Source organism: Panicum hallii, chromosome 7 (genome assembly GCF_002211085.1).
Source record: "Panicum hallii strain FIL2 chromosome 7, PHallii_v3.1, whole genome shotgun sequence".
NCBI lineage: Eukaryota > Viridiplantae > Streptophyta > Magnoliopsida > Poales > Poaceae > Panicum > Panicum hallii.
Genome location: NC_038048.1, coordinates 20,282,467 through 20,291,630, shown reverse-complemented (window position 1 = coordinate 20,291,630; position 9,164 = coordinate 20,282,467).

The following is a 9,164-nucleotide window of genomic DNA, read 5'->3' as shown; positions in this document are numbered from 1 at the left end:
AGCTCGGGCGCAAGGTCCCGACCCTCAATATTGAGCCGTCGGTTGCGCGCTCGCTCGATGGAGATCCTGGCGTCCTCTCCCGCGTGTCTGCGGTTGAGCTCCGCCCGGAGGTCTTCGGTCCGTGCACTCCTCACGGACGGTGAGTGCACGGAGCCGGATGCGCTGCCCTAGCGACGGCGCTGCCTAGAAACAGACCCCCCCGCAGAGCCTGGGGAAGCCTGTGCCAGGTTGAGGAGACGGTCGACGTCGTCACGCCATTGCCTGTGCGCGTCTGGCGAAGCTGCCTCTCCAGGGGGGTTGCGGAGCAACTCCCTGGCTGCCATGAAAGGCCCGCTCGGTGCGGGCACCGATTGGGCCACTGAGGCCCGCTCCGTCGCACACGGTGGGGCAACACGCGGAGCCGCTCTGGAGGCGAGACGGCGAGAGGCGTGTGGCGCCGTGGACGCCACCTCTTCATCAATCAGGAGGTCATGGTGACCGTTTTCCTGTGCCATCGCGGCCTTGCACTTCGACCAAACGCGAACCAAACCTAAGACCCCCTATCTGGCGCGCCAAATGTCGGAGGAATTCTCTAGCCGGGTGGCGGAAAGTACCCGCCTAATCCTAGTTAAGGATGGGTTTGGAGGAGACTTAGGAGCGCTCGATCAGTGGACAGATGAACACAGGAGGGACACGAAGATTTTAGAGTGGTTCGGGCCGCCGGAGCGTAATACCCTACATCCACTATGGTATTGTATTGACTGTGAGAGCCTTGGGTAGAACTTAGCCTGGACTTGTGCTTGTGTATCTGAACCCCCCCCCCATTCTAACGAGTGCACTCTCCCTTTTATAGTCCAAGGGGAGTGCTTACACTGAGCGGGGCCCCGACAGGTGGGCCCGGCCAACAGGAGCTGTTCTATGAGAGGTATGGAGGTCATCTCCTCGAGCTCCTCTCCATAGCCTTCTCGATCGAGAAGTTGATGTGCGTATCTTTAGCCAGGATATGGCCGTGTACAGCCTTGTCTTGTACAATGTCCGGCGTCAGCGTTGCAAAACAGTGAAGCCGTGCTGTCACTGTTAGGATGGGACCTCCCGTCAGGCGGTGAAGCAGCGCTGACCCGTTGCGTGTGCACTGTTACAGCGCACGCCTTGGCTTTGCCTATTACAGACCATCATCACACGCGCAGTGCCGTGATGGGACTGTACACAGTCCGCGCACTGTGCACGGTGATACGACGCGCCGCCTTCAGATCAGGCAGGCTTACCGTGGTGTCAGCTTACCTGCCCCGCGTGTCAGTGGCAGGCCGCTCTTTTTGACTTGGGCGTGCCCAGCCTAGCTACCGCATTAAATGCTGGTAGGTGGAGAGGTGATCCGCAAGGAGCCTCCAGCTCGCAGCAGGGCCAGCCCCGATCCCTCCGCAGGACGGCACCTGGCAGCGCCGGACCCCTTCCCGGGGGGAGGGGGGTCCGGGCCCCCAAGGCCGGTCGGAGCGGGCTGGCCTGCGATGGGCGGACCATCACACGTGGCACCCCCGGACCTCCCTGAGGAGGCCGGGTCCACGAAAGCTACCCGAAGGCACTTCCAACCTTCCTGGGGACGCGGAGACCCCTGACCCGGGGCAGCACGGGGAGGGTCCGGAGACCACGGTCCCGGCTGTCAGGCCCTGGTCGTATGCCACGCCCCCCAGAAGCCGAGGGGGAGATTACGTATTTGTGAGTTCTTAAGGGCCTGGACACCGTAGCAGGAGGTATCCCTGCCTGTATGTACCGACAATGATGTAGCCAAAATGATCGTAAAAGAGGGTAAATTTGCCATTTTACAACTGAAGGCTATTTTAAAATAAAGAAACAAGGGAAAATTGGATCATACCATCAAAAGAACAAATCTTAAGCTATTTACCATCAAAAGATCATAAGTTACATATATATAGCACTCTGTTTCCTTCAAAAGATCATTTGTTTTTCTTTTTTTTCGCCGACTAACAATTTGTCAGATTTCAATTTTGCCCTCCGGCTAAAACTACTCTGCATCTGCGCTCGTTGACGCCTCCAGCCTCTCCCACTCACGCGACGCGCACACGCGCGAAAGGAGCAGGTGGTCGGCTTCCCGGTGAACTTGTAATCTCTAGTCGGCGAGCTACAGCTTCTTGATGTCAGCCGTGAAAATGAGTGAAATTTACCTTCTTCTTGACGAGGCAGGAGGGCGCGAAGGCGCAACGGAAGTAGGCTCTCGGGAACGGGTTGTCGTGGGTCGCCTTCTGCCAGCACTTCCGCCATTGGTACCCGTCCTTGACAGCGAGGGTGGTGTCCGACGGGTCGATCCGGAATTCTAGATGCAGACTGTGCTGACCTTGATCCGGGTGCAAAGGATACAATGGTCAGAGATAACGTTGAGTTCACAGGAATGCTAAACTGCTAAGAATTCCCATCTTTTAATGGTATATATCTAAAACTGAATCTTTTGATGGTACATATTTAAATATTGATTCTTTTAGTGCTACAGATCCAAAATTTTCAAAAAATAAAGTCAAAATCATTTGGATTTCCATCGGGAACTGAGTTGTTTGGCTTCTGTGATGACAACGGCAAGACCTGTTTCTAGCTTGTTGGTCAAAATGCACCTTCTTCTCGCAAAACAACTCCACGTAACCGTCGCTAACCATTGGTCATCGAGAAGATATTCTTAAAGCACTTATATCCTATATCTACAGCTATATTAATGGGGCAGGCTATATATATATATATACATATATACCGCTAGCGGTGAACTCCAAGCTTATAATCTAAAACACATGGATACAAGTTACCCCGGGAAGCAAAGATGTGAGAACCGCCCAATTTAACATCATTTTAAACGAAACCGCCGGTCCTTATCATGAAGATGAGAGCTAACACACGTTCGCACAAATAGCGCGCCACGGGTTAACCCACGTCTAAACTGCCAAGGACCAACTTATTTTTCGCCGAAAATAATGTTAAACCCGGTAGTTCTGGTATGTGCTCCAACATATGCCCAAGATCATTCACATGCACATACCGTCACAAGCTTATATATCACCAAATATCCACAAAGAGCAAGTTTTAATATAAAGTTAAGCAACTAACCATTACAACATTAATATAAGGGAAGATTCCAAATCTGAAATTTAAAGATTCAAATAAGGGATACAAGCCTCGGGCTCACAAATAACATTAGAAAGGAATAAAAACCATAGAGTTTAATGTTTATCATCATAATCCCAAGTATGATACGTAGCGGAAAATATAACGATAAATAATAATGGCGTCTTGCTCAAGGACACCATTAACCGTATTGGCCTACTCCTCGCCCGTGCCGGATTCGGTGGGGTAGAAATGGCCAAACACCACTTCTAGCTCACCTGCAACTTAGTATAATAAAGCAACATGAGTACAAAGATACTCGCAAGACTTACGTGAATAATTAATAATCAAGGAGTATGCATATGAAGGCTCACAAAGAGCTTTAGGGTTAAGTAATATTAGTTAAGCGTGAGCTCCCTAACTCCACACCTAGCTTCCTAGCATTTTAATTAACTTGCCCAACCCACCTCAAGTTTTAGTTAATTAAATTAACCAATCCCTAAGCATCAACAAGAGGTAACATGTATTCAACCAACAAGATCAAAACTTCTACGAAGAATTAGTAGGATAAAGAGCTTGCTCATAACCGAGAGCGCGGCAATTCGAATTGATTCAATAACCTTGCAAGGGTGTACATCTTTACCCACACGACACAAGGACCATGCGACTCACCAACCAATCACATTGGGCAAGGGGGTACTCGCATCAACCTTTCCCGACAAGTTGTAACCGTTGAACATCATGCCTAACTTGCGCGGAGAGTCACCTAGGTCCACCGGGGACACCCCTAAGCCTCTCTACAAAGCCATATGGCCACACATCTAGGACCGTGCATCAACGATTAGAACTAGAGGGTAATTGGTTTATCCACCCCACGAATGGATATGTGGTAGTACGATAAGTGCTCAATTTCCGAGGTCATCCACAGACGGTCCTTAATCAACTCGAGCGGACTATGCCTCCGAGACTCCTTTCTCTAGGCCCTACCTTCCACTCGAATCACGACATAACTAACCATCCAACCCCCTTTTCCAAACTTCCGACAATCAACGAATAAGCATGAATATACTAAAAGTAGTGTAGTGAGTAAGGTGATCCTTATTCCGATGCTTATTGCAAACTAAAATTCAATTCTAAGCATGACTAAGCCCTTGCTAGATCATTTAGTTGTTGACTACACGTGACAAGGACATGAGAGCAAAAATAAGGAAGGTCATGACAAGTAAATAGGATCGACGATGCAATAATTAAACATATAGAATATACATGTATACCCATTGTGATAACTAAGTTTAATCAAGTTAAAAGGGTCAAGGGATCATGCTTAGCTGCTTGCCTTGGTTTTCTTCTTGTTCCACAATAAATTCGGCTCCCGGCTCGGTCTCAACGGTCTCGGTGGGCTCAACGGGTGCGTCCTCCGGCGTCTCGGTCACTATAATGCATGAATGAGATGTATGCATTAGGATGATGCCAATGATATGAACATGAGATGACATGCAATGACATGGCAATGGAAAAAAAATGTCACACCAATCATGGAAGCAAAACGACCATGGCACAACAAGCTTGACTACTAATTTTAATTCTAGGGCCAAGGGTGAAATTTGCTTAACAAGACATTTAACAAGCATAAATCATGATTTAAATTTTGCACACAGGGGATCTCAAAAGAAACTCTTGAGAGTTGAAATTGCATCAAAAACATCTTTATGGACTTACTTATGTTATTTATAATTTTCAGCTGCTAGAATCAAGTTAAATCTTAAAAGGTACTCAAAGCATCTTCATAAATTTTAAAAAATTACTGGAGACAGAGGACATGATAATAAAAGTAACAGAAGTGGTTTTATCATTTTATCATTTTTCAAACCCAAGTTATGAAATTAATAATTTTGCAGGGCAGAAAATTATTAAACACATTAAACCCTATCCAACAGTCAAGAGTAATTTATAAAAGTTGCACCATTAGATAGAACATTTCACCAGGAATCTAACAAGATTTAGTTTAGCATTTTTAAAGCATCACACAACAAGTTAAGCAATTAACTTGATTTAGAAAGAATAAATTATAGCTCAAGGCACAGGACCTTAACATGCTCAACAATAATTTTTCCTGGTAGATCTATCATAGAGCAATCAAACAAAACAAATTTCACCATTTTTGGACCTATACAATTTTCTAGGCATTTTACAAGTTAACAGCATAGAAAAAAATAAAGAAACCGGGCGGCAAGCGCTAGATCCACCTGGATCTAGCTCCCCTGGGAGCCGACAGGCGGGCCCAGGCGGCCAGCGCATGCGCGGCATGACGCCGCGGTGGCCCACGGGCGGCGAAGCGGCAGGGGGGCGCGAACGGGTTGGGGAGGCTCACCCGCGGCTCAGATGGGCGGCGCAAAAGCGGCGGGTGGCGGCGCGGCGGAGCATGGCGGCGGCGGGAAGAGGCGGGCGTGGGGGAAGCGGTTGTGGGCGAGGAGAGAGGCGGCGGAGGGTTGGGGCCGGGTGCGGAGGAGGATGGGGTGGTGCTCGCGCGCGGAATTGAACGGAAGTTCACCGGCGGCGGAGGATTACGGCGGCGGGCGGAAGGGGAAGCGGCGGTGGAGGGGAGGCGCTAGGGTTTGGCCGGGGAGGAGAAGCGGCGCGTTTGAACGGGGGAAGGGAAGGGGGAGCGGCGGTGCGCGGGGTAACTCCAGCCCCGGGCCGCGTTGGCCAACCGGCGGGCGCGAAGTGACGCCCGCCGCGCGGCCGGCCAACGGGCGAGCGCGGAGGCACGGGGAAGACGGAGGGGGTGGCTGACGCACGGGCCCGGGCGCGGGGAGGGGCTGGGGCGGCTGACAGGTGGGGCCGGCAATGAATAAAACCGAAAAATGAAAGGCCCAACTTCAAAAATCTAAAACTGGTGCTTCCCGGGCTCCAAAATTCACCAAATTTTTACTGAAGCAAGATCACACTATCAAGAATATAATGCAACAACAAACACTCAAAAAACCATTAAAAATTGCCCGCAACAATTTATCTAAAACTGCAGTTTTTCTAAATTTCCAAGAATTGTATGGCTCGGAAAGGACATCCAAAAATTGAGGAAAAATATCTAGAAATACCATTTGAAATCTAGTATTTGAATAAAATTTTTGGGGGCACAGTTACGTAGCAAAATTTGAACTTGCTTCACAACTTACACTTAAACCACACAAGAAAATGGATGATCACTAGGTAATTAAATGCACATGATGCTCCTTGATGCTTGGATGATGCTTATGATGGTGTTATTTAAATTTTTAACCTCGTGTTTTAATTTTTGGGTCGTGACAAAAGACAATTCCGAATCCACTTTGTCTATAAATAAGAAAGCTATAAGTAATACAACTATGAACCTCTTGGAGAGTTCGATTCTAGCTTAGGATGAATCGCTGACGGCATGGTTAACATATGCAAGTCACGCGAAGTGGTGCTTCTATTGGTGAACGGCTGAGTAACACGTCAAAGTTTTTTATGAATATACTTCTTTGACACTCAAGTATATTTGTTTTGGAACTGCCATTTAGGAAGGGAATTACATTTTTTTCTAGTTGTATGTGAAAGATATCTATTGCCGCAAATCAATTCTTCTTTCTATTTTTTCTCAGTATTTCTACTTAGATACTGAAATTAAAAATTCTTCTTTAGTTCATTTTCTCTAATGTTGACCGTCTGATAACCAGTAGGTCCAAATAATTCGATTGGGGTTGTTGCCGATCCATACCAAGTAGTTCCCGTAGCTATAAAAGCATCAAAAAGAAAACAACAACGATACTATACTAGAAAGTACAATTTCAATATTGCCCATATATAACCCTTTGTATATAGATGCTGCGGTGGACGGACACTAAGATGGAACTTGTTTGGTCGAATAATAGAAACTCAATCAAACTCATAATTATCTCAATGGAATCTTTTCCTTCTTTTTCTGTTTAAATATTCAGTCCACCACCGGTACAAAATTGTAGGGAAAAATAGCATATCTTGTAGTGTACATGTCAAATGCCTAGCTAAATAGTCAGTTCTGATTATAAAGAGATAAGGAACCCACACATATCATTGGCCCCATCTAAAACATGAGAAATTTTCACTAGTACAAAAAATATTTTCAAGGGTGGATAGAATAGTATTTGTAGGAGCGGACATACCAACCGTTTTTACTTTTTGCAGCTAAAAATAAGAAATTTGTATGGGCGAGTATGCACTCGTACCTAAAATTCATTTTGTACGAGCGAACCGCAATTCTATAGTCCGGTGCTACCCACCCTACAAATAACCGCACCTCAAAATAGAAAAAAGTTTAAAAAATAATGATTTTTTCCACAGACCTAGAAGGCCACCATGTAGTCAGTTGTTGCAATCTAGTTTACAAGATTCGAACCCATGACCTCCAATCTTACGTGTACCTTACACACCACTACACCACAAAATCACTTATGATTATATGGTATGCTATTCTTTTGTATTAACCTTGAAAAGGATTTCTAAGGGTTGGTGACGTCATTACCTGCCTCTATAATTATCTCTCCATTTTTTATTTTTCTTTTTTCTTTCTAAATATAGATATCTACATATATATACTAAAAAATATATTTCATATAATATATTTCAAATTTCTTGAGTGTTTATCAAATATTCGAATCTTCACAATCTCAATACATATTGCATTCATATTCACATCTATTCGTATATGTTTTTCTGGACTACTAAACAATCTCAAATGAAAAAAATTCAACAACAAAATTTTAGACCTCGAGTCCTAATATTTTGATATAGAGCTTGTCTTCATCCGAGATTATATAAAAAACCTATAAATTTATTTATTCTGCACTATTTTTAGAGGCGGGCTAACTATTTTTATGAGCGGACCACATCATCACCTGTTGCTAAAATTATTTTCAGAAGATAACATCACCCACTCTTAGAAATAGTTTCCAATTATAGGAACAGTCCATCCCACAGTCTACCGCTAGAAATGTTTATTGTTAGGTCCGGTGATGTCACCGCTCCTAGAAATCAAAGTTATTTCCGGGAGCAGTTTAAAGTCCCGCAAAATTTGAAAAAAAATTCGGCGTTCCAGAGGAGGCCTGAGCTTTTGCTATTATTTTTAATGGAATACTGCTATATTTCTTTTCTTTTTCGAGATGGTACCACGGCATCTCGCGTTCACCGCATCTGGTTGATTGCCTTTATTTCTTTTCCGTGTGTCCAGATCCAATTGATCAGAAGATAGACCGACTCTTAGCAGGTAAGGAACTGGTTTCCATAGGCTGCGCGTGTCAGTGTGAAGGTTACCCGGGAGAGACGAAATATTATCCAGTGTTGGAAAGCCGTGGAAAGCAGGAGGGAAAAGGCTGCAAAGCGCAGTCATTTTCTCTTAGCCTCAACAATCAGAAAAATAGTTCTAGGTAGAAGGAAAAATCTCCATCATCTCTTAGTTACGTGACGTGCTATACAATGCGGATGCTCTTATCTACTCCCTCCGTTCTAATTATTTATCACTTAAATTTATCTTGAATTGAATTTATCTAACTCTGACTAAGTTTAATAGAAAAAAAGTAAAAACATCTACTACATCAAATTAGTTTCGTTAAATCCACCATTAAATATATATTGATAACATATTTATTTATTAATATGGAAATTAAAATGCTTTCCTAAGTTAGAGAGGTTTTTGATTTAGGAAAAATGTGACCAATAATCTAGAATATGAGTAATAATTAAGAGCTGTGTTGTACTTTCTTGTAGGGGTTGCATACAATGTAAACACCATCTCTAAACCTACATGCATACAATGTATCTTCCTTCTTGTAGTTTTATTTCAGCTATGTCCAATAAAAGTACCAACATCTTTCTCTAGCTCTGAAAAAAAGCACATACACAAATGTTGAAAAGAACATTGCCTCGATTTTTAGCCGTGGGCTGGCCCGACTAAAAATAAATGAGCCAGTATGAGAGAGAGAGCATACGGCATAACATCTATACCTATTTTTAAAGCATGTGATATTTCCACCTAAATTTTTGGTCTGATTCGTCTTGTATCGTTGATAGGTGAGGCTTAGTCCATC